Below are 24,143 nucleotides of genomic sequence, written 5' to 3'. Positions count from 1 at the left end.
GCTTTTGGACTTTTTTTTAAAGGACATGTAAAGCATTTTTTAGCTTTTAGCATGCCTGTATAGAGCTTTAATTAATTACACTCCCCAAATCGCCTCCTGTCTCCTGGCACTGGCAGTATTTAGTTTTTACCTGGTGGCCATTTCCCCTTAATAACGTAGGCACCGGTGTTCTTCCTGCTCTAAATGTGCATGTTTGCATAGCCCCTCCCACCTGACCTCGCCATTGAGTCCATTTATTCAATATAACTTTATTTAATCGCACATTTATTACAGAGAGCTCCTGTACTGGAGACCAACGCATTCTCTCTAACGTGCATGCTCATGTACAGCAAGATGACGTTGGTAGGCAAGAGGCAGTTCTTTATGCCCATGTTCCAGGTCTTGGTCTGCAAGACTGTGCAGAATTGAGTTCTTAGTCTTGATGAAGAGTGAGGCACTCTGGATAAATCCTTTAGAAGCAGTCAGCAGTATTGGAAAATGTGGGGTTTCGTGCACATGGGCAGACGCCATCCCTGTGGGTGAAAATGCGAGAGCGTTACTGGGCCTGCAGTCACAGCGATCCGTCCAAAGCCGCTCTGGCTGCGGAGACGCAAAGGTATAGCAAGTTAGGTTGTATGGACGACATCAGCAGGCAGGCTCCGGGGAAACCAAACTTGATTAAAAAGTCCAATCTTTATTAGGTGTGGTAAAATACACTGTAGGAGCAGGCAGGGGAACTGCTCCTACAGTGTATTTTACCACACCTAATAAAGATTGGACTTTTTAATCAAGTTTGGTTTCCCCGGAGCGTGCCTGCTGAAAATGTGGGGTTTAACAGGTGCTACATCCAAGTGCTTCAAGGTATTTAAGGTGCTACAACAATCTATTTTAAAGACAGCTTTTCATTTGGAAGAGACTCTTGTTTGAGCTTTACATGCCCTTTAACCATTCAGACCACTCAAAACTTTTTTTTCAGTTTTTGCTAGTAATTATCCAGAAAACTCGAATTTTTAGAGGTTTTAGACGTATTTGTATTTATATTTAGAATGTTCAACTTTCTTTTGTTTGTACTTTTTATATTCGGATCTTTTTAATAAATGTTATCATATTTGTGATTTTAGTGAAAATTTGTCTATTTGTGGTTTGAAGAACCTCTAAAACCACAAAAATGAGATTAACTTTATTTATAAAGTATTATTAAGATGTGCAGCACAACTTTACAATAAAGAAAAGTTTACACAGTGAAGACAACATTACAACAAATAGCAGCAAACAAATAAATATAAATGTACAGTGGCTAAGTACAATGTGGTAAAAGACACATTAGGAAGGAATCCCTGCCTTATAGGTTTTACAGTCTAAGTGGGTGGATAATATACAGGCACAAATAGGAGGTCAAAGGTTTGTGCAATGATCCTTTAGTTCCAAGACTGGAGGATAGTGTTCTAGTGCTCCAGAACATAGGATTTGAGTTTGATTTTGAAGGGGTTCAGAAAGTGTTCCTTAAGAAAAGAATTATGGATATAAATTATGCATAAAAAAGGTGTCAGACTGGACCTATGTTGGATTGTTTTTCAGTTTTAGTATGTGTTCTGTACACACTAAAATCTTGTTGTAACAGCAGGCAAGCAGCAAGTAAATGGTTTGGGTCTGGGAAGAGAGTCAGTGCAGGCCTACAATTCTTCTCCAATTTCTCTGCCATATTCTACCTAAGTACATCCTACTTAGTTCTTTCATATCTCTTCATCTTCAACTTCATCTTCCTCTTTTCACCTACTTGGGGCTTTCAGCTGCCTTAGCAAATCTCAAAACAAGAATGCATCATTTCTCTGTTTCTAGTGGGCTATCCAAGAACAGACCGGTATAATTTCAAATTAAAGCAAATAAATGCATAGAGTTGATTAGTTGCAATGTAGTAAAAATATTATTTAAATTTATTTTCAGCTGAAAATGAAATGTGTGTGTGCATGCTGGTAAATATCCTGACAACTGAGCCTGCGCTTTAGAGCTACTGACATTAAACTACCTTTCACCTAGTTTCTTGCCTTGAGGTTGAGGTTACTTGAGTTTATTATATCAATGACTACGCATGAGCACCACTTCACAGCTCTGCTGGGCATATGTTGGTCTTTGTCTTATAAGAGCAGCTGCATGAATACTCTTCAGAGGCTTGATTCATGCTTGCTCAGTCCTGCTGTTATACTAATAAACATGAAGCTATGCCCCTTCCTCACTCAAAAACTACGGTTACCAACAGCCAAGTGAGCTTTGTCTGGAAAAAATGTTGTTCCTGTATATTTTTATTATATACCACTAGATGTATATAGCATGTTGTACTTCAGTTATGCAGAGTAAAGCTAAAATATGGGCAGCCGTAAATTGTAGTGCAAATGCAATTTCGAGCGCAATCACCATGTTTCCCCCCCACACTATTCTAACAACATTGCAGGCATAATGGGACATTCCCTTGGTGCAACTGGGATGTCTAATGCAACTGAATCCAGTTCTGCAAAGTAGAAGCAATTCCACATGCAGGGGGATTGAACCGGCTGGGGGGAGGGTGTCTTATCCCAGCTAGTGAGTGCACATATGGGTAGGGGGGTGGTCAGTCAGTGTGGTGGGGAAGCAAATTTGTAGCCTTATAAGGATTAATGTTACAATAACCCCTTTGTCACAAAATGCCCCCTTCCCTTAAAATACATTAGACCTTGTTTATTAATAGTATTAACTCAAATACATAAAGCACCAGGTTATTCCACAGAGCTATATTTAAAAAGGCTTAATTACACATGTACTACTTTTAAATAGTGTTCGTACACAACATGGACATGTTTTGTTAAACAGTGTAACCTCTGCACACACACAAAGGGCTCTTGCACCTCACAGCATGTAACACCCCACTATGGACCATTCATTCACTGGTTGTACAACGCCACATACTTACAGGCTCAATATTATTAGTTGGTGATTGCCCATAGAAAGCTGTTCCATGTGGCTAGGGCATTTCCTGACATTCAATATATGGTATGCAATGGGTGTCTGCAGTGCTTGCACTACAGACATACTACACAGGAATAGAAGTGGATTACCCTAGAGGCAATTTAACATCCCCAGAATAAAGGCCCCACCCATTAGGAATGCTCATGCACCTGTAATAATGGGCCAAATTCAGTTCCACGAGTAAAACGTGGTTTATCACATAAAAACTCAATTGATTTCTATGAGGTAAGTTGGAATTGAATTGGGAGATATGTTTTTCTCAACAAAAAAAATCTGACCCGATATGTCAAAATGTTTGCACTCTGTTTCCAATACAGCAGGGGTTCCCAACCATTTTTTACCTGTGAGCCACATTCAAATGTCAAAAAAGCTGGGAAGCAACACAAACATGTAAAATGTCCATGAGGGTCTAAATAAGGGTTGTAATTGGCTATTTGATAGTCTCTATGTGGCAACCTACAAGAGGCTCTGTTTGCCAGTACACCAAAACTTCCCTCCAAGCCTGGAATTCAAAAACAAGCACCTGCTTTGAGGCCACTGGGAACAACATCCAAGGTGTTGGGAGCAACAAGTTGCACATGAGCCACTGGTTGGGGATCACTGCAATACAGCCTAGTCTTACAGGTAAGAGCTCCATAAAGTAATACCCTACCACTTACTGCTGAGCCTAGATCATCTCTAACATGCACCTTTATTGCTACTACAATTGTTCCTGATTCCAGGGTTTCAACTGCAGCATCTCCCACCAAAGTTGTGATAATACCACCCTGCAATAGTTTCCTTATATTTCTAACAAGGATTATAAAAAGCTAGACACATTTAGGGATGATATTTATCACATTTTACACAGTGATGTGGGATCATGTATAATTAGAAAGCCAAAGACCGAAGTAAAGTACCCTTTAAACCCACTGCATTTAGTCATATAAATCTAACAGTACCCGCATCTCAAGTGAAGAAACGCTCTCTAGTTGATAAATTAATTTTGTAGTCATCAATGTTTATGGTTGTCACTAAAATTGAAGCATTAGTTATCCATGGCTATATGGAACTCGCTAAAGAATCATTATGACCCTAAAGACCCTTCTTATTAAGCAACACAGTCTGGTTCATGCAGGGCAAACTATGTATTCAGCATGGATCCTTTGATGCCTAGCCAAAGACAGGTGATGCTACATATGAGGTTGATGCCAAGCAACCAAAACATTGCATGCGATGCGGTAATGATCACTGCACAGTTTATTACATTGCAAACATTTTATCTATGTTGTGCATTCTTAAAGGAAAACTATGCCCCCAAAATGAATACTTAAGCAACAGATTTTCTATTCATGATTACCCAATGGCACATACTACTAATATGAAAATGGTTTACATGAAGCAGGGTTTTACATATGAGCTGTTTTATGTAATATATTTTTATAGAGTCCTACATTGTTTGGGGGGTATAGTTTTCCTTTAAGACCAGGTGATGTCATTTTTTCCGGACAAGTAAATGCTTCTTCATTAAGAGATATTATTATATTCACTGCACACTGCAGCAAACATCAAATTGCCAGTTGAGTCACAAGGTGGTCACAAAGTACATTTTAATTGCAGCAAAGGAAAAATTGTTATTGTTATTGTCCAAATTTGTAATTTGTAAGTAAAATGTAAGACAGATCACATCAGATGCCATCTACTGCACAGCTTAAGTAAACTGTACAATTATGTTTATGGATGTAAAGAAGAAGCATAGCCGGCAAGGGTTGGAGAGGTCCTGGATTTTGGCTGCTTGCCAGGAGTATCACTTACAGTTAAGCACAGCCACACGATGCCCCTTTCTAAATCCTGACATCCACTGGCCTAAACCCATTGCAAATGAAATGGCAAGTGTTTGTTTTAGGGCTTCAGATAGCATTTCCGTTTTTTCTCAGAAAACTTGAATCTCAGAGAGAAAAAAAATCTTTAGAAAGATAATTAAACCTTGCCTGTCATTGAAACCATTCCAACCATTTGCCATACATACCTTTGTTGCTGTGCATTTAAAGAAGAAGTTTTATTGCATCTACCTTGCTCAAGGGTTAATAGACTTCTTTGTATGACATTATAAATTGTATTTAATCCATCTCACAATTACGTGGTTTATGTATCAATTGGTCCACTCCTTGAAAACATACGGACAGCGTTGGTTTGCATCCTTAGCTGACTCCCTACTAAGGCAAGGATTTTGGAAAGTATGGGGAACCCGATTCAAAACAGAACATTTCCTCTTTATAACTGCTCTGCTCATCTAAGAAGAGCCCTCCTTTTGGTCTATAGTGATTGTCACAGGGCATTATATCAGGGATCAGCTAATGTGTATATCACATACTACTGGGCAATGGTGATAATAGGCGATGAGTTATAGACAATTTTTACGAAGTTTAATAAATGGACCCCTAAGTGGAACATTAGACATTGTCAACCTGACCGAGGCCTGGGTGCAAACACACAATGTGAATGCTTGTATACTTTTGCAATTTCTCAAGAGAAATCTGCTCTGTCTGTCTGCACCCAGGCCCAGATTTGTGGCAAGGCCACAAAGGCCTGCGCATAGGGTGGAATAAATTTGAAGCCCAGTATTATTTCTAAAGTGTATCCAGCCTGACAAAATATTGCACAACAGAATGCACAGCTTTCTGTGTAATGAAAACCAGTTGCCCTTGAAAAGAAATACAGTACATTAGTCAGAATCTGTCACATCCTATGGTGTGTGCAGAACTAGCTTTGGCATGCACTTTTAGTGATGAGTAACTGCCCAGTCTTTAGCCATCCATACCAAAATGGCATCCTTACACTGTCAGCAGTTACTTTATTCCTGTAATTATAAAATAATAAAGCAGTTTTGGTCTTAGACCAGTTTATATGATTACTACTGCAGTCAGGTAACTTAGATTGTAAGCTCCATGGGGCAAGGACCTCTTTCCCCTTGTTTCTTTAACACTCAGCACTTAATCCTTGAATGTTACTTTATTATTTATGTTAATTGTATTATTGTGTTGACCCGTTTGTTCTATTAATGTATTGTTTTACTGTACAGTGCTGCCTGCACAAATAGCCGTTATAAATAAAAATATACATATATACATGTAAGTATAGTGTGCCAGAAAACACTAAAGTATGTGATTCAAGGTAACAGAATTAACACTGGTTAAGGTGTTAAAACCAAGCCTAATTAGTACAGGATTCACAGAATTCACTCTTTCCTGTACAGACACACTGTTTTTTTCCTAGGTGTCCTACACGCAAGCCCGTTTCTAAGCCCTACATACAACATATGAGTACAAAAAGTTTATTGTTAGCCCTGCCACACACTGGAAGATGTGAGAAAGAAAAAAAAACCCAGCCTCAGAGACTGAATCTGCTTTCTGTTTTGCAGGTGTCACTGAAATAACAACACAGAAGGACAAAGAATTAAGAAACGACAAAACTAAAAAAAAGGACCAGTTGCAAAATATCTCAGGATCTCAATGTCTGCATTCTACCAACAGTTATGATCTGGCAGTAACAATTTTTAGACCATGGACCAGCTAGTTTTAGTGTATACTAAGTACCTCTGTGAATAGTGTCCAAGTGCCCTCAATTTTGCATCCGTTTTAATGCTTTGCACTTCAACTTGTGTTTGTAAATGAGGCTACTTATGATGAGGCTACGTATGATAGTGGTTAAAACCAGTTATAAGCATATAAATGCACTTCCTTACTGTATTCTTACAATTAGCCAAGCAGGATGAATGTCCCCTGTTTAAGAAAAATGCAGGCATAATTCAACGTTGACCTCCATATGTAAATCTTTTTAGGATTTTCAAATTGTTGAAAACACATGTAAAATATGATCTCTTCTCTCTAGCTTGTACTGGACCCCGTTGGGTCCTCTACAATCCAGGTACCCCAGCAGTCAGTTGCAGGGTGTGCTTTCCCTTTTGCTTGGTCCTGTAAGAGGATATCCACAAAAGTGACTTAGAATTAGAAAAATACTCTAAATAACCACCTTCTGGTATTTCTTAGTCTTCTGGATTTTTGGTATTTGCTTTTTTACTGTGTTCTGTTTCAGTTCTGCTCAAGCTCTCTTCCTTCCTCTCTTATTGAGGTTACTGTCGGTCAAAGAACGAGAATATTACTGTGTCCCAGGCACAGAACACTTGGCTAATATTGCAGCATACAGAGGCAAGCCTGTACCAAAATGTTGTTTGTTTTAGAGGGGGATAGGCAGATAATGTCTTTTCTTAACCCTTGGATACAAGCATTCCATGCTGTACACTTTTAACAGCTCCAGAGAGATTTAAACTTTGACAATTCGGGCATCTTGTATTTAACAGGGCTACTGGCTGGTAAATGATTGTAATATTTGTACAAAGCAAATTCAATTTTGTCAAAACAAGAATCTTTCAAACCATATGGCATTCATTTTTACGTAACCCTGAAAGCTCTTTCCATGAGCTTAAAGAGAAGGGACCTATTGAGTGCTAAGGGATTTGTGGGGTTTTTACTGAACTGCAGCTTTTAATCATTTTGTGCCAGGTTTTAGGCATAGGTGTCCTTGAACAGGATATTGGGACATTGGACATGGAGCCTCAGCATCTTAGGGGTCCTTTGAGGATGAAACAATTTATAAAAGCACAAAGAATTCTGATAAACTATTAGATCTATTCAGCTGACATGCTGATAGCTGTAGTTTAATAATAGCTTGAGGGGCGCTGAGTAGTTATCACTGGCTTATGCTTCTTCCCTACCCCTCAGCAGGGATGCATGACCCCACTGCAAGGGTCCTTTCTTCACTCTGTAGCTGCCCCTTTGGTGTGGGCACAGATTAGGTGCACCACTCCCAGGAGGCTTTATTACTCGTGTATGAAATAAACAAAATTAGCTAATTAACCAAAATAACATATAAGGTATATGTAATAAAAAGTCTTTAAAAATTTGCCCACCTCTTGTAACCCACAGCAACCAATGAGATGTTTGTTTTTGAAGAGCTGACCAATAAACGCTACCTGCTGGTTGGTTGATATGGATTGCTAGACAAGCAGACATGTCAACCCCCCAAAAAAATTTCCAAATAAAAGAAAACACAATTCTAAGCATCTTTGCAATATAGGAGACAAAAAGGAACACCAAGAGCCCCAATAGTGTAATATGTTTTTACAAGGAGTATTGGTAGCGTAAACAAGTTAATACTCACAAACCAGGGTTACCGATAGGCAACCACTGTATAGGCAGGTGGGGAGATTATCCTGACCCCACTCAGGAATAAAACGTCGCTCTCTGTAGAAGAAGAAAACGGGGATGATACCCCTCCACTCGGGGTGGACTCGATATGGTAGTAAGACAAAACAGAGGCGCCAAAAAGGATAAAAATAGTTAAAAGCACTTAAAAACCCAATGGGTAATTCAGAGGAGGTAGTAATGAACTTACCTCCTCCAAGCAGACACCAACGAAAGTGGTAATTTTCAATAATAGTTTATATTGCAATACTGTTTTGTGAATAAACTATTATTGAAAATTACCACTTTCGTTGGTGTCTGCTTGGAGGAGGTAAGTTCATTACTACCTCCTCTGAATTACCCATTGGGTTTTTAAGTGCTTTTAGCTATTTTTATCCTTTTTGGCGCCTCTGTTTTCTCTTACTACCATCTTTGCAATATACATTCATTAGACATTTTCTATGGTTTTTAAAGTGGACCTGTCACCCAGATATAAAAAGACTTTGAATAATAGTAATTTTCAAGTTGAACATGAAACCTAAATTCTTTTTTTTTACTAAGATACCCATACCTGTTATAAAAAGCATTTAAAATATTAGCATCAATCACGTATTGCCTTCCCCTTCTCTATGCCTTAGGCATTTACTGGCAATTACTTTCACTTTCCATTCTGCACTTACTAGATGTCACTGCATCCCCCAAATTCCCCCTCCCACCTTACCATCTAATTTTATAGCCAGTGCATGGGCATGGGGATCAGGTCCTCCATTCTGGTACATAAACATAAGATTTTGGCATGATGCAATAGCAGTGTTTACAAAATGGTGCCTTCCTGCTTTCTGTGACAGTGAATTCTCAAACTAAGATTTAAATAATTTATATAGTGTAAGTGAAGTTTATTTTGCTTGAATAACATGATAAAATAGGATTTGGAATTTTTCTTTAAGGAGAATTCAACTGTGTCCAAAATCCTACCCCCCACCCCACGTAGACCCCCTCCCTCCTCCCCCCAGAATAGCTGCCCCACGGGGGAAATGCTCCTAACATTATACTTACACCTTGGCACAGATTCAGGCATCTGAGTTCCATGCTGCCATCTTCTGGGTCTTCGTGTCTTCTTTCTGCGCTTCGGCAGTTGCCGCAAACCGCCAAATCGCTCCAACTGCGCATGATCCGATGATTCTACATGGGGTGGGGGGTAGGGTTTTTTTTTGGAAATGGTTCAATTCTCCTTTAAGATGACAGGTCTCCTTTAAGTTATTTGTATATGTATTGTTATTGAAAGCAGTGTTTTTCTGCCGCCTTTCTATTCTTTGCCCTGGTGGCTCTGGCTTTTGAACCAACTACTTTTTTTTTAAAACATAAGCCTGTTTTGGAGGAGACTGGCATTTGCAACATTGTTTAAAAAGTAACAACCAGGAGTTAATTAAATACTGCTTTCAGTAGAAAATTTACTTACAAATAACTTTTAAAGCACTAACAGTTTTTAATAGATTCATATTGGAAAGTTGCGTATAATTGTGCTTTCTTTTATTAGGCAAAAAAACTTTTTTTTGGGTTGACACGTCCTTTGAAGGGGTTGTTCACCATTAAAATTAACTTTTAGTATGATATAGAGAGCCATATTCGGAGCCAATTTTACCTGTTTTTTTTTTTATAATGTAGGGTTTTTGAGTTTTTTAGTTTTTTTATTCAGCAGCTCTCCAGTTTGCAGTTTGTGCAATCTGGTTGCTAGGGTGCAAACTACCCAAGTAACAATGCACTGATTTGAATAAGAGACTAGAATATGAAGAAGAGAGGGCCTGAATAGGAAGATAAAAAAAAAGAGTGATAAAACATAGCAAAAACAATATAGCCTTACAGAGTATTGTTTTTCTAGATGCGGTCAGTGACCCCCATTTGAAAGCTGGAAAGAGTTAAGAAGGCAAATAATCCAAAAGCTATAAAAAAAAGAAAAAAAATAAGTTGAAAAGTTGCTTTTAATTAAAGGTGAGTTAACTCAAAGATAAACCACCCCTTTAATACCATGTAATATATTAGCTTCTAAAATTTGTCTTGAAACAGTGTTTATGGTATATTGGTATATGCCACTGGATGATTGTCTTTCACTCCTATCATATATAAGGGCTGAACTCAACGTAACGATTCAGTACGATGCATCGCACAGCGACGAAACGCAGACTACAAGTCAGAGGTGCTGAATGAGAGTTATAGAAACATCACAGGTACAAACTACATGTATCCGACACAACACGACTGTCAGATGTGAATGCCGCATGCTGTGTCTTCATCCGACAGTTGTCTTGTGTGTAGTTTGTACCTGCAATGTTGCTATCACTCCCATTATATTCGGTGCCTCTGACTTGTTGCCTGAGTTTCGTCTACGTGCGACGCCTCCTACCAAATCGTTCCATGGGGTTCAGCCCTAACACTGAAGGCTAGGCACTGCACATAACAACGGTTTTAAAGGGCACATGATTTCTGTTCTAAGAGTTTTCTGACCGGTGAATCCCATGTAAACAATGCAACATCACTTCATGGGCACAGAGAAAGCAAATAATAAATGCAATGAAGTGTAAACAGAGAATAAAGTGTAAATAGAGAATGTTTTTTGTCTGCTACAGCAATGCCTAAAAGCTCTTCCTCTGCCTCCATTATCCTTCTGTTGTGAATCTGCTTGTGAGGGGGAAGCCAGCGTTGAGTAATAGGCAGAGCCTGAGCTCACAGCTGCTGGCTGCTAGTTACCTTTCACCTACTTCTTCAGCTGATTGGGAGGTTACTGCCGTTCATATGCTTTTGATTCTTCTGCGCATGTGTGCCGCTCCCCAACTCACTGCCTGGCTGCTATGTACCCTTTTCTAAAGTAATATATAATTCTTTGTGGTCATTCATTGTTGTGTCAAGATCTCAGCTGACCGTACAAAAGAGGGATTTATCACATTTTCACAATGCTGTAGCCTACAGGGACAGACATGAGAAATAAGTGTCTGACAGGATTTAACACTGCTGTGAGCATACATGCGTTTACAGCTTTGAGCGTTAAAGGAACAGTTCAGTGTAAAAATAAAAACTGGATAAATAAATAGGCTGTGCAAAATAAGAAATGTTTCTAATACGGTTAGCAGGCCCAGATTTGCGGCAAGGCCGCATAGGCCCGGGCCTAGGGTGGCAAAAAAATAGGGGCGGCATGCCGCCCAACCGCACTATGGGGACGCGTGCGTCCCCATTCAATTACAGCAGCTGCACCGGCGTTTTTTCGCCGGCGCGCTGGGAAGGGGAGGTGAGGTGGGCGCTAGGACCGCGCGGCCGCCTGGTCGGACCGCGCGGCCTAGGGGCGCCCCACATTGAAATCCGGCGCTGACGGTTAGGCAAAAATGTAATGTATAAAGACTGGAGTGACTGGATGTCTAAGATAACATAACAGAATACAACTTCCTGCTTTTCAGCTCTCTAACTCTGAGTTAGTCAGCGATTTAAAGCGGGGCCACATGGGACATAACTGTTCATTGAGTTTGCAATTGATCCTCAACATTCAGCTCAGATTCAAAAGCAACAGTTATGACCCATGCGGCCCCCTCAAGTCACTGATTGGTTACTGCTTGGTCACCAGGGTAACCAGTCAGTGGAAACCAAGAGAGCTGAAAAGCAGAAAGTAGTGTTCTGGCTATTATGGGAGGAACTCCATGATGCGTTTGGTGTCGACACGTCGCCGTGCGACGAAACGAATGCCACGTGACGGATGTTTTGAAGACACAGGAAGTAAAGGAGAATCGCATGTGAACTACATTTATCCGACTGTTGGATGAAAACGCAGCACGCTGTCAGCACCAAACGGATCATGTAGTTCCTCCCTTTATTACACATCCAGTCACTCCAGCCTTTATACATTTTTGTCTAATTAACTATATTAGAATCATTTTCTATTTTGCACAGCCTATCTATTTACCCAGTTGTTATTTTTATACTGAACAATTCCTTTAAGTTATTGTCTTCCAGAATGAAAACATTATTTAAAGGCTCTGAAATTCATTGGGATGCTGCTGCCTTTTAACTACTGAAAGAAATAGCTGTCTAATGTCAGTATGACTAGAGACTGCTGACAAGGATATTTTAAAATAATTCTCTCCCCCCCCTCTATTCTGCAGATATAGGACCTGTTAACCGGAATTCTTGGGACCTAGGGTTTTCCGGATAAGGGGTCTTTGTAATTTAGATCACTATACCCTAAGTCTGCTAAAAATTAATTTACCATTAAATAAACTCAATAGGATTGTTTTGCCTCCAATAAATGCAGCTTAGTTAGGATCAAGTACAAGGTTCTCTTTTATGTCTACAGAGAAAAATGAAATCACTTTTAAAAATTAGAATAATAGATTCCATGGCCTTTCCATAATTTAGAATGGATATTCTAGATAACTGACCTCATACCTGTACTATTTATATATTTGTTTTCCCTTTTGTTCCTGTATGTAGATCTGCTAGAACACGGCAACATTTTCATGAAATCCTTGTTCTCTAGAGCTGTCTTTTGTGGGCAACCTTTTTGGGGCCCTAACTGTACACATATTGGACCCCACAGAGAAGAAATGTATGAAAAATAGGGGAGTAGGTATAGTATAACATATTTGTACTCAGCCTGCAGCATTTGGACTGTCGGTGAGTGTGGGCGTTGTAGTTTACATTTTAAGAGCTGTTTATTAGACATTCCTATTTTATATAGATAATAGTATCTTAAAGTATGTTCTGTTTTGGGCCCTGCCACTACTTAAAGACACAGGGTAATTGGATTATCAGATATTTTGCAGAAAAGCTTGAGGTGGGGTTCCTGGATATAACTGTTTTTAATGGAAACTTATTTTGCCTAATGGTAACTCTAGAAGATTTAAGTATGACTAAGAATGTTACTTCATATAGCAATACAACTGGTATTATAGGGGCAAATTTACTTACCTTAGAAGTTGCGCCAGCGTTGGCTTTGCCATTTGAAGCTTCACCATGGCGCCGTTAATTCACTAAAATCTGTAGTTACGCTCAGGGAGGCAAAAGGTAGCGAAGTTGCGATATCGTTAATTTGTCAAGCAAAGCGAAGTTACACTAGCGATGCCTAATTTGCATAAGGCGTCAAGTTAAAGTACAATGGATGTATATGTTGCAGCAAATACATTACACTACACAAGCCTGGGAAAGCTTCATAAAATAAAATAGAGTTGTTATTTTGCCCTATACATGTGCCCACTGTATAGTTTAGGTGCCATATGTTAGGAAATGTAGAGGGGAAGGTGGGTACCCCCAAAAAAATTTACGATCTTTTTCAGACTATCATCCGTAAAAAAGTAAAAGACGCCAGCGTTTTTTGGGACGTTTTTTGAAGCAAGCCCTATCTACTGTATTGCACTTCGCCTGGTCTGAGGTGGTGAAGGCAAGTCTGGCAATTACAAGAGGTAATGTTCAGTAAAATGCGCAAGTTAGTGAATTAGCCTAGTTACGTCCCTTCACCATAGCGCAACTTCGCCTGGCGTAAGGATGCGAAGTAGCAATAGAGTAGGCGAAGTAACAAAATTAAGTCACACTGGCGAATTTGCCCCATAGAGTTATAAAATGTGTCCATGTATGCATAGTGCACCCTAGAGATAAACTAGGTTTCTTTAAACCCCTATTTGGGGTCCCATGTTATACTGTATTATGTGAGTCCCCTAAGTGGTATAGAACCTGGCTGAATTTATTGCAAAATATATGAGCTGGCCAACTACGTCAAAGTAATCCCTGGTGTGGCCAGTTCCTATACTCAACTTGCATCTGATTCATTAAGAATTCTATTGCTTCATTATACATTTTATAAAGGGACTAAGTTTTACCCGCAACTTACTTGCTGCTTTCAAAGTAAAACTCCCAAACTCGGTTGCCCTTTTATTGGCCACCAGTGGGATCACCTGACTTTAGCTGGAAAGGGTGGGAGCTACAACATGGAGCTGGTCACTGCTCCTGTATAAAACAAACAAGGGCAAGTTGTGCTCACCACTAATTTTTATAAAACATTAAGCAGGGGTGCAATGAGGCTGTGACCACAAAATACATATAGACAAATACAAGAGTTCCTCTGCACTCAACCCATTATCAATATATTAGGGCATTATTATATTATTATTATAATACTATTATTATATTACTCAATTTTCTGTTCTGGCCCTCTACTATTCATATTCCAACAGTCTGCTGAAATTGCAAATTGGAGAACAGCTAAAAAAAAGCTAAACAACTTTAAAAACCACAAATAAAAAAAAATGAAAACCAATGCTAAATTGTCTCATAATATCACTCTCTACATCATACTAAAAGTTATTTTAAAGATGAACAACTCCTTTAATGCAAGACTGGCCATACACATACACATATTATTATAGAAATTAAGAAAAATGGGCAGAATTTTCTAACCTGTCAGATACCAAAGGCACAATACAATTTGTACTCATTTGCTCAATACACACAACTAATGTTGGCTCCCATGTAAAAGGAAGTGCATATAACTTCCTTCCCTACAGAGTTTATAAAAGGCAGGGCATGTCTAGATATTTCTCGTCAGCCTTCTCATTTAGATGAAGGTTAGTGGCCCTATGCAATACCAGAGAATTGTGTTGGGACTAGTGCTCTGAGGCAAAGCCACTAGTACATAGACCCATAATATGAATGATATACAGTATAGAGAGAATATTCCCATACAAAAGAGTGTCTCAGAGAGTAAAAGTTCTCCCTAAACTTGTGACTGTTGTTAAACTGATTCTCCATTATATTCCAGGGGATCTGTGATAAAGGGTGGTGTTAACTTTGCACTGCCCACAGCAGACCTTATAACGTTTTAGGAGCCCTTGTTAGCAGGCCTGGTCTGGCAATCTGTGGGTTCTGGCAGAGGGGCTGCTGTAAGTTGCCATGGCCTGTTTGGGCCTCTGTGTACCTGAAATGCCAGGGCCTATTTTGAATCTCAGTCCTGGCCTGCTTGTTAGTCAAACCTTTCCATTACATTACATTATATTACATATATATGCTCATTCTTCACAATATTTGCTCATGTAATGATACTTAAAAATACAAATGTCACTATGAGAAAGATCATCACAGAATACTGAATGTACTTGTGTTCAGGCTGAAAGTTAGAGGTTCTTTGTCAAAATAGTTACCAGCAGAGCTGAAGCATAATGGGGTGTACATAAGAAGCTTTGAATTACGACCAATGCCTACAAAGTAATTATTAGCTGATGAACCTTAAACAAAGACAACAGTCATGCAAGGTCACTGTTTGCTAGATCTCAACTCAAAGAAGGTAAACAAGAATTTCACACGTAATTTACAGTTTTGCCAGTGAAAAAAAATGATTCTTTGCAATGACAGATACCATTTTCAATGCTTTTCTTGTAGACTATATACTGTTAGCAAAAAATTATCCTCACTGGAAATTAGCAAGCCATTTGAAAGTAGTTTAGATAAAAACATCCATCCATCTCAAAATTTAAGTATTTCTGAATTTTGAGAATTTAAAAATGGTTTCATCGTAATTTTGTAAATGAATCTCATAAATTAAATGCTTTGCTGTACTTTTGTTGTTTTGCAAGTAAAACAACATCAGCTAAATATGGGTCAGGATGGGTTATTAGAATTATTAGTAGACTCAACAGAATAGCGTATTACAACCTCCAAAATAACTACACCAACCTCCAAAATTTGGCCTCTCTGAATTGGCAGAATATTGGCCTTTTTGGAGCTAAAACAATGACCTCTCTGACTAATATTATATTTGTTCCATATAATAGCCTATTATAGTGTGAGTCAAAAGTCCCTTGTTCTCAGATTAGGAATCTGCCCAAAAAGGTTCTTAGTCTTATGAGATCAGTGTAGGTGTAAATAAAATACATTATTATGTAAACTGTATAGTCTTACTGCATTGTACCTTCAGCTGAATCATAAAGAATGCATTGAACTAATTGTTCAGTAATTGTAGCATTATTAAGATTAATGTAAGGCGAAAGGCACACTAGGAGATGAGTTGCCTGTGTTAAATCTGGGCAACTGAGTTTCTGCAAATGGTTTTCCATTGGCAATATTGTAAATCACTGGTGGAAAAACATATGTATTGTTGTGTTGCTTCAGTTTTGCATAGTAGCCTGAAGTTTCTTCACAAGGTCATGTGGAGCTACTTTGGAAGAATCAAGCGCTGCATATGTTTTCCCACCAGTGATTTTCATTGTTACCAATGGGTATTAGCAGGGGTACAGGTTTATCATAGGCAGCTAATCTGCTAGTGTGCCCATAGCCTAATACATGTTTCGATATCCCACTTTGCCTCTCTACTGTTATTTGGAACTTCGGGAGGCAAAGAATATAAAGCGACCTGATTGGTTTTGTTTAATACATGAAAAGGCAACAAATCTAGTGAGTTTCTATACCTGCTCCGAAATGCTGTACCATGAAAGCCTGTAATGAGGGGAAAAATGTCTGTGGGTGTAAATCATGCACTAACAAGTTTAACTTGTAAAAAAAAATATCAATACAGTAAACACCACACACTGATTAGTAAGACTTTCCTATACATTTAATACACTTCCTATGCTGCTATGTGAATATCCATTAAAGATACACTTTGTAAAAGAATCCTAACTACCATAAGCACATAAAAACTCAACCCGCAAATAACCTAACCCACAAAACCTTTAACCCACACATACACTAACCCGCAAAATGTTGCTATTGTAGGACCCACACCCAACACTCCATCTTCTTAATCTGTACTTTTGTGCATGCCTCTGGTTCCATGATGGGAGCAGTGTACTGGTTCCATGATTTGGTTGGTTGACCAAATTTCAAACCGAGCCTGCACAATCAGTGGTCAACCCACGGGTTACTGCAGGTTTTGGGTCAACCTGCACATAACTAATATACACCCCTGCCTGACATGCCAGGGCCTCAAGTAACTTAACTATATAGTTATATCATTGTTTCTGAATAATGATTTTATTGTGTTTCTTGCATAAGTAGTACTAAATATGAATAGAAAAGAAAAAGTGTCCTAATTACCCACCTATCAATAATCTGCAATATAAAATGAGACTTACCTAATTGGTTATGCTTGTTTGAACAGTTTCTTCCTTTTGCTGCGTTTATTATGAGTCAAATTCCTAGGTTCATTTTGGTACACAGTTAAACCAGACCTGAAGAGGCTCTGTCTACTGAAAAACAATGTGCCTTTCATAACATATTACCCTTCAAGAGACACAAAAAAACTGTAGAACATTTATTAGTCTTCTAGGAGAGTGTGTGTGCCTGGCAGACAATGTTTGCAAAGATATGCTTCAGGATGACTGGGAGTAAACACTCATGAGTTGTTAAATGGAAGGGGACATTTGTATGTATGTACTATATATATAGGCAATGGAGAGCACGGCTTTTGATGCGTTTCGTGACTGTGTTAGTCACTTCCTCAGAAGCCAGGAGTGTTGCGTCAAGCTGTGCTCTCCCCTGCCTGATCTATGTGTATGATGTCCATATAATGATTTTACTGGAACATTTAATAAATTTGGATTTTACTATACACACTCATACAATCCTGCAATATGGTGAGCTTTTGGGTGCGCATCTAACGTTGAAGAGTGTACTTCCCCTGTTTGACCTTTACTCAATCCTAACCCATAATGGTTGGCCAAATTTCAACTCGAACTCTGTCAATTGATGGTCAACCTGTGGGTTACCGATGGTTGCATTATGGGGAAAAACAAAGAGATTGCACTGAAAATTGCACTTTGGTCACTGGATTTGAGAGTAAAAAAAATCAATAAACAGTATGGAATGTCTCAATTATGAGGATAGGTTGGCCCAGTTGGGATTGTATATTGAAGAATAGGTGCTTAAGGGGGATATAATTACTGTATAAATTCACAAGAAGATGCTTTATTCACTAGTAGACCCTTCAAGGGATCACAAAGGCATCCACTGAGATTAGAAAAAAGAGGTTTCATTTTACAGTGAGAGCTGTAAAGTTGTGGACTTCTCTCCCTCTCAGAGTGCAATATGCTGGCAGCGGATTCCATTTAACAGATTGAAATGACTGAATATTCTCAGGATACCTAGCCAAATATGGTGAAACTGATTGCTTGCGAACCCTGTGAGAAAGCAACCAAATGAGCCAAAAAGTCCTTCACAATACAAACATGCAGTGTACCCACTCAGAAGCCATGTTCCAATATCTTGGACTGATGAGATCTTACAAGATCAAACAGGCTGTCTGCAAGTTTTGATGTATGGCTCTGAACTATTAGGCTGTATCTGTGCTATGAAACCAGTTGTTCTGAATGCATAGTTGGCCAAAAGTACATAAGGAGTGATTTACATGTCTCTAGCCATAATGCCTTATGTTAAAATCACATTTTTGGTATTAAGACAGTGCTATGTGTGTAGTATGAATAGGCATGTAGACATGTAAATCCCTTCTGTTTTCAGAATGCCTTATACGCAATATCTTGTAGTTTCACAAATTCTGCCGATAAGGATGTCTCTAATCCTATTCAAATAAAAATGATACATATATTTTCTATCAGGGTCGGAGTGAGCTGGCTCTGGTGGGCACCCACAGGCTAAGACCCACTCCCTGCCGGAGTCCATCCTTCCTGTCCCGAACTCCCTTCTCCTTCCTGGTCACACCAAATAAAACGGGTATGTATGGGGGGCTGAAGGTGGGTTGCGTCTGGAACTGGATGCTGGAGGGTACTTTGTGGCAGGAGTGGGGGCCTTGAGAGAGCAATCCCAGTACCCCCCCCCCCCCAGTCCAACCCTGTTTCCTATAGCTATTTATTGTATGTACTTCATTACACAGCTAACATGCAGTTTTACACTGCATGCTCTGAACAGAAGGCTCAATGCATTGCCTTTATTTTGGACTACATCTATATGTGCTAAAATCATATTTACACAGCAAAAAGGAGCACACTGTTTATGTAAAACTAAACAATTTCCAGTGCCAACCTATTATGCTATAGAGCAGACAAGCAATACACAAGCATATTCTCATATTCTATGCTTTTTCTTTCACCAGTTAATATGTTTTTGTTGCAGATGTAGCCATTCAATGGTGATCTGGGAAATGTAGTTCAAAACTTCCAAAATAGGTTGACATGTATGCTTCTCTGAACTACTGCACCACAAATGCATTGCTTCGAGGCCGCCCAGCCCTGTGCGGAGCCCTGTGACATAACTCTTAAAGGAGAAACTGGAGAGAGCGTTCTGACTGGAAACAGCAAGGAGCATTGTTTTCCACAAAATACTGGCTTGTCAGGGGAGTGACTTCATGCAGGCGAAAAGACATGAATAGAAAGGCATCATTTGAAATATAATAGTATAGATACAAAGAAATCACAGAGATTTGTATCTGTATTCCCCTATAGTTACAATAATTGTCGTTACATAGACACAAGAGAGATTATTTAAAAACAATGCACATGTATGCCAAATATGTCTATATTCTGTTGTGACATAGACAATTTCAATAATGATGTTACACCTTAGAAGCTGGTATGCTTGGATACCTTTAAGGAAAACAAATCTTCCCTGAACAATGTAGGTCTCTATAAAATATATTGCAGAAACAGCTCATATGTAAAACCCTGCTTCATGTAAACAAACCATTTTCATAATAATATACTTTTTTAGTAGTACGAGCTATTGGGTAGTCATTTTAATCATTTTAAAAAAGAAGGGCTGCACCCTGGGATCCTAGGATTCACGGTGCACACAAACAAACCAAACAAACCATACATGTTAGGTCACATTAACGAATCAACAGAGTTCTGTCTTTTTCATCTATACTTCTTCCTGCTACAGTTAGGGTCGTAGTATTTCTGGTCAGGTGATCTCTGAGCAATTTGCATTTTCAGTTTTGAGTGGTCTGAGATATTAGCAGTTTTAAACATCTCTATATGAAGATCAGACTCTAACGGGGTCATTTAATAACAATTGAATTTTGATTTTTTTTTTCTAAGAAACTAAAAAAAATGGACCACCAACACCGCCTCCATCACCAAAAAGGCTCAGCAGCGTCTTCACTTCCTGAGACGACTGAAACTGGCCAGCCATCCGCCTTCCAACCTCACAGTGTTCTACAGGGGCACAATAGAGAGCGTCCTGACAAGCTGCATCTCCATTTGGTACAGTAGTGCCAGTGCTGCTGACCGGAAAAGTCTACAGCGGACTGTCAGAGCAGCTGGCAACATTATTGGAGCGGCTCTTCACTGCAGGACATCTTCCACAAGCGCTGTGCAAGAAAGGCCTCCTGCATTGTACTGGACTCCACACACCCCTCACACGGACTGTTCACGCTGCTCTCATCCGGCAGATGCTTTGCAGCATTAAAGCCCAATCAACCAGGCTGCGTGAAAGCTTTTTTCCATAGGCGATCAGACTCCTCAACTCACTGCCTGCCCTCCTACTACATTCCAGACACACCTGAACTGTGAACTGAACTTTTGTTTTACACTTCTGTACTTTACACACCTGGACAACCTCAGAGACACTCTGATATGTGTACTAGCTGGAGCCACGTCGTCTCGTCTCACTGTGTATTCGTATACTGCTGAGATGACGAAGAATAAAGTTTACTTTGACTTTGAATGAAAAGTAAATGAAAAGTACTTAAAAACCATACAGATTTTCATTCTACTAAACATTAAATTGATATGTCAAAGACAAGCAAATCCAAAGTATCATAAATAATGCATGCTTAGGGTGGAGTGAGCATTATAAGCAATGAAAAAGCAACATGATATCATACCCGATAAATGCTGTTTTGCCATGTCCCCCCCCCTTAAATTTTTATCTTCAATTCTAATCGCTAATGTGGGCAGGAAGTGATAAAAGTTTTTCTGGGGTGCACAAAACAAATCAAGCCAAAATTACGACCCCCCCAGTCCTCCTGAGCTGACTTTCCATGGCAACTGTCTTACAGCAAATTATATTATAAGTTTGCCAGCCATGATGATTAAAACTATTTACTGACACTAATCTATAAAGGTTAGTCATTGTTTGTTTATGTAGTATAGAATCCAGTGTCAGTAAATCATTTTAATCAATATGGCTGACTGTAATCAGTGCAAATCCGACATAGGGAAAATCAATGTCAGCCATTACTGCCAGCATTTGACTTAAGAAAGTAAAATTCTTTCAGTGTTTTCAATGAAGTCAATAATGTAAAGCTGGTTGTTAACAGAAATTTAAAGCAAACTAAAAGTTATTGTAATAAGGTTACAGGAAAAATAGTCTTTCTGCCAGTTTTGTGTTGTAGCTCACAAAGAAAGACCGGTAAGCTGTAAGGCTATATATACTTGCATTCCCAGTCAAATGGCTGAAAAAAAAGTATTTATGTGGAATGCCTTTTTTATGAGCTTTCTGTCCCTTTTATCTTCCTTAATTTACTACTACTACTATAAATCACTTTTCTAAGTGCATGTTCTAGTTCAGCAGTTACTACTGTTCATAGAATTAATACATTTATAGCCCATCAACAGTGGGACCCTTGTTTATGGAATAATAATATTCCTCAATATATAGTTATCACAAAGCTTAGCATTAGCATGTGATAACTATAGAAATGCTAAATAACAAAGAAAATAAAGATAGCATATGTAATACTTATGAGTAACTAATCCATATTACCTTTTAAGCCAAACAGCTGTGCCATAGTGACCTATATAAGGGCATATACAGAGGGTACTAGCCAATTAAAAATAATCCCAACTCAGGCTTGGGAGATTCAGATGTAGGTTAAAGATATACATAAATAGAGAGAGAGCAGAGCAAAGGCAGACAAAAACAGTGCACATTAGCATAAATATTGACACACAGGAGTATGTATTTCATGTGTACATGCTTTGGGGAGATGTGTGAATATAACTGTATATGTGACAAATGAAAAAGTGGTACATGGAAACATGGATGCTTGATAGCATTTCCTTGAGGGCTTCTGGGGAAGACTTATTTGATGGCCTCTCCCTCCCTATCATTTCTGTCCTTTAAAACAGACAGTACATTCTTTTTTTCATTGCTTTCCTATACTTTTTTCCTATTCTATTTCATAGAATAAATGAGTATCCTTTAGCAACAGCATATTCTGCTTTTATAGAGATAATAATAATTCACAACCGTCTCTGCCCAGTCATGTGCCATTTAACCTGCCTGTGTGTTTTTGGAGTATGGAATAAAACCAGAGCACCCAGAAGAAACTCTACTGACAGGTCAAATATTACTGTACCATGGTGTTGTCCAATGTTAATTATTACCTGTACTTTAACTACTGGGCAAAGAGCACTGGTAAAATGCTGCATGATTTAGTTGTTTTCTAAAATCTGGTACCAAATTTAAAGAGGATATTGAATAAAGCATTTTGTGCATGCCAATCACATTTATTAAATAAAGCTAATAGTGATTGCACAGAGAAGCTTAAGGTGATTGGTAGCACCTATATGTGAAGGGAATGGCAATTTTCTCACAGTCTGTCATTTGTCTAAATAAGCAATTTGTCTACCTATGAAATGTCACATTAGTTAATTGTCAAATAAGTTAATCCTCACCTAGAGAATACAATAGTTAACTAGTTGTGTAGGTATATACAGTAGTTACTTGCTATAATATAGTGTTTTGAATGTGAGAATAAAAAAGTAAACTTGATTTTAATTTGTTTGCAGTAGTTTAGAAATCTAGTAGGGCATAGGGGGGGTTAGCAAATTGCCATCCCTACATAGTTTGTGTCTTGCATAGAAAGTGCAGGATATGGCCCTGCATTACAGCCCATCCAATGTGGGGGCCATGTGAAGGCTCAATTAAGCAATATCCACAGCCTAAGAACCATGGCCTACTGCTGCTCCCCCATCTCCAGTGTTTACCACCAGAGCTAGGACCTGGCAAGGAACCACAACCTTGTTCTCTATACCTAAAGAAGCAAATTTCAGGGTAAAAATATAAAAATTTAACTCTTAAAGTTACCAGTTTCCTGTAAAATTCTGCATGGACCAATTTTTTCAACCTGCATCATGGCTGGCATGGCACTACTACATGATTAGACCGGGTGTAAATCCATACTAGTTTATGAGAGTGTAACCTTAAAATACTGACACTGGCTTTGTTGCATATACAGTAGGTACTGTATTTATACCTAGACACTACCTAAAAGGAGTTTAAATATTTTCCCTGCTTCTGTGTGTGTTTTCATTCCTGCAGTTTTATTACACATTTCCAGGTTTATTAATCAACTTCTGATGAAACTAGATGTATCATGAAATAATGGAAATTCACTGGAGAGCAGATAAGTTTAATATCTTTTTAAATGTATTAAGAGATGAATGCATAATGAATACATTCACAAAGAAATTGAACTTATCTGCTCTCCAGTGGATTTCCATTATTTCATGGTAGTCAAGAGTCAAGAGTGAGTTTATTGTCATTTCATCTATATACGTTTGTACAGTACACAGTGAAACTAAACAACGTTCCTCTAGGACCATGGTGCTACACGCAACATAAAGTGCATGTGCAAAAATATGCAGCTCCTGCAAGACAGGACAGCATAGCGCAGGGACAGGACAAGACAGTGCACACTCAGTAGATGTAATATGTTAAGTAAATAATGCTAAACATCAGACATGATGGTTGTATCATTGTGATATCATAGTAGAAATAACATGATAAAGTGCAGATGTGCTCCTAGAGAATAATTGTATCCAATGGCTATTTATTTATACAATAAGGTCAGATGGAGTGTGAGAGAGATCTGTCCGGTCCCTGAGTATTCAGGAGCCTTATGGCTTTGGGGAAGAAACTGTTACACAGGCTGGTAGTGAGGGCCCTAATGCTTCTGTACCTTTTTCCAGATGGCAGGAGTGTGAACAGTGAGTGTGAGGGGTGTGTTTGATCAGC

The 24,143-nt window shown here is 38.8% G+C and overlaps 1 long non-coding RNA gene across 1 annotated transcript; it reads right to left on the bottom strand.

Annotated features, from left to right (window-relative positions):
- Positions 1-247: 247 nt before the first annotated feature.
- LOC121399420 lies at positions 248-8,028 on the bottom strand. Its single transcript, XR_005965006.1, has 2 exons — positions 6,991-8,028; positions 248-512 (listed from the first exon to the last, which is right to left on the bottom strand). It is a non-coding gene; the product is annotated as an uncharacterized LOC121399420 (long non-coding RNA).
- Between the last annotated feature and the right edge of the window lie 16,115 nt (positions 8,029-24,143).

The sequence above is a fragment of the Xenopus laevis genome, chromosome 1S (genome assembly GCF_017654675.1).
Source record: "Xenopus laevis strain J_2021 chromosome 1S, Xenopus_laevis_v10.1, whole genome shotgun sequence".
NCBI lineage: Eukaryota > Metazoa > Chordata > Amphibia > Anura > Pipidae > Xenopus > Xenopus laevis.
This window is presented reverse-complemented; position numbering and strand designations above follow the sequence as displayed.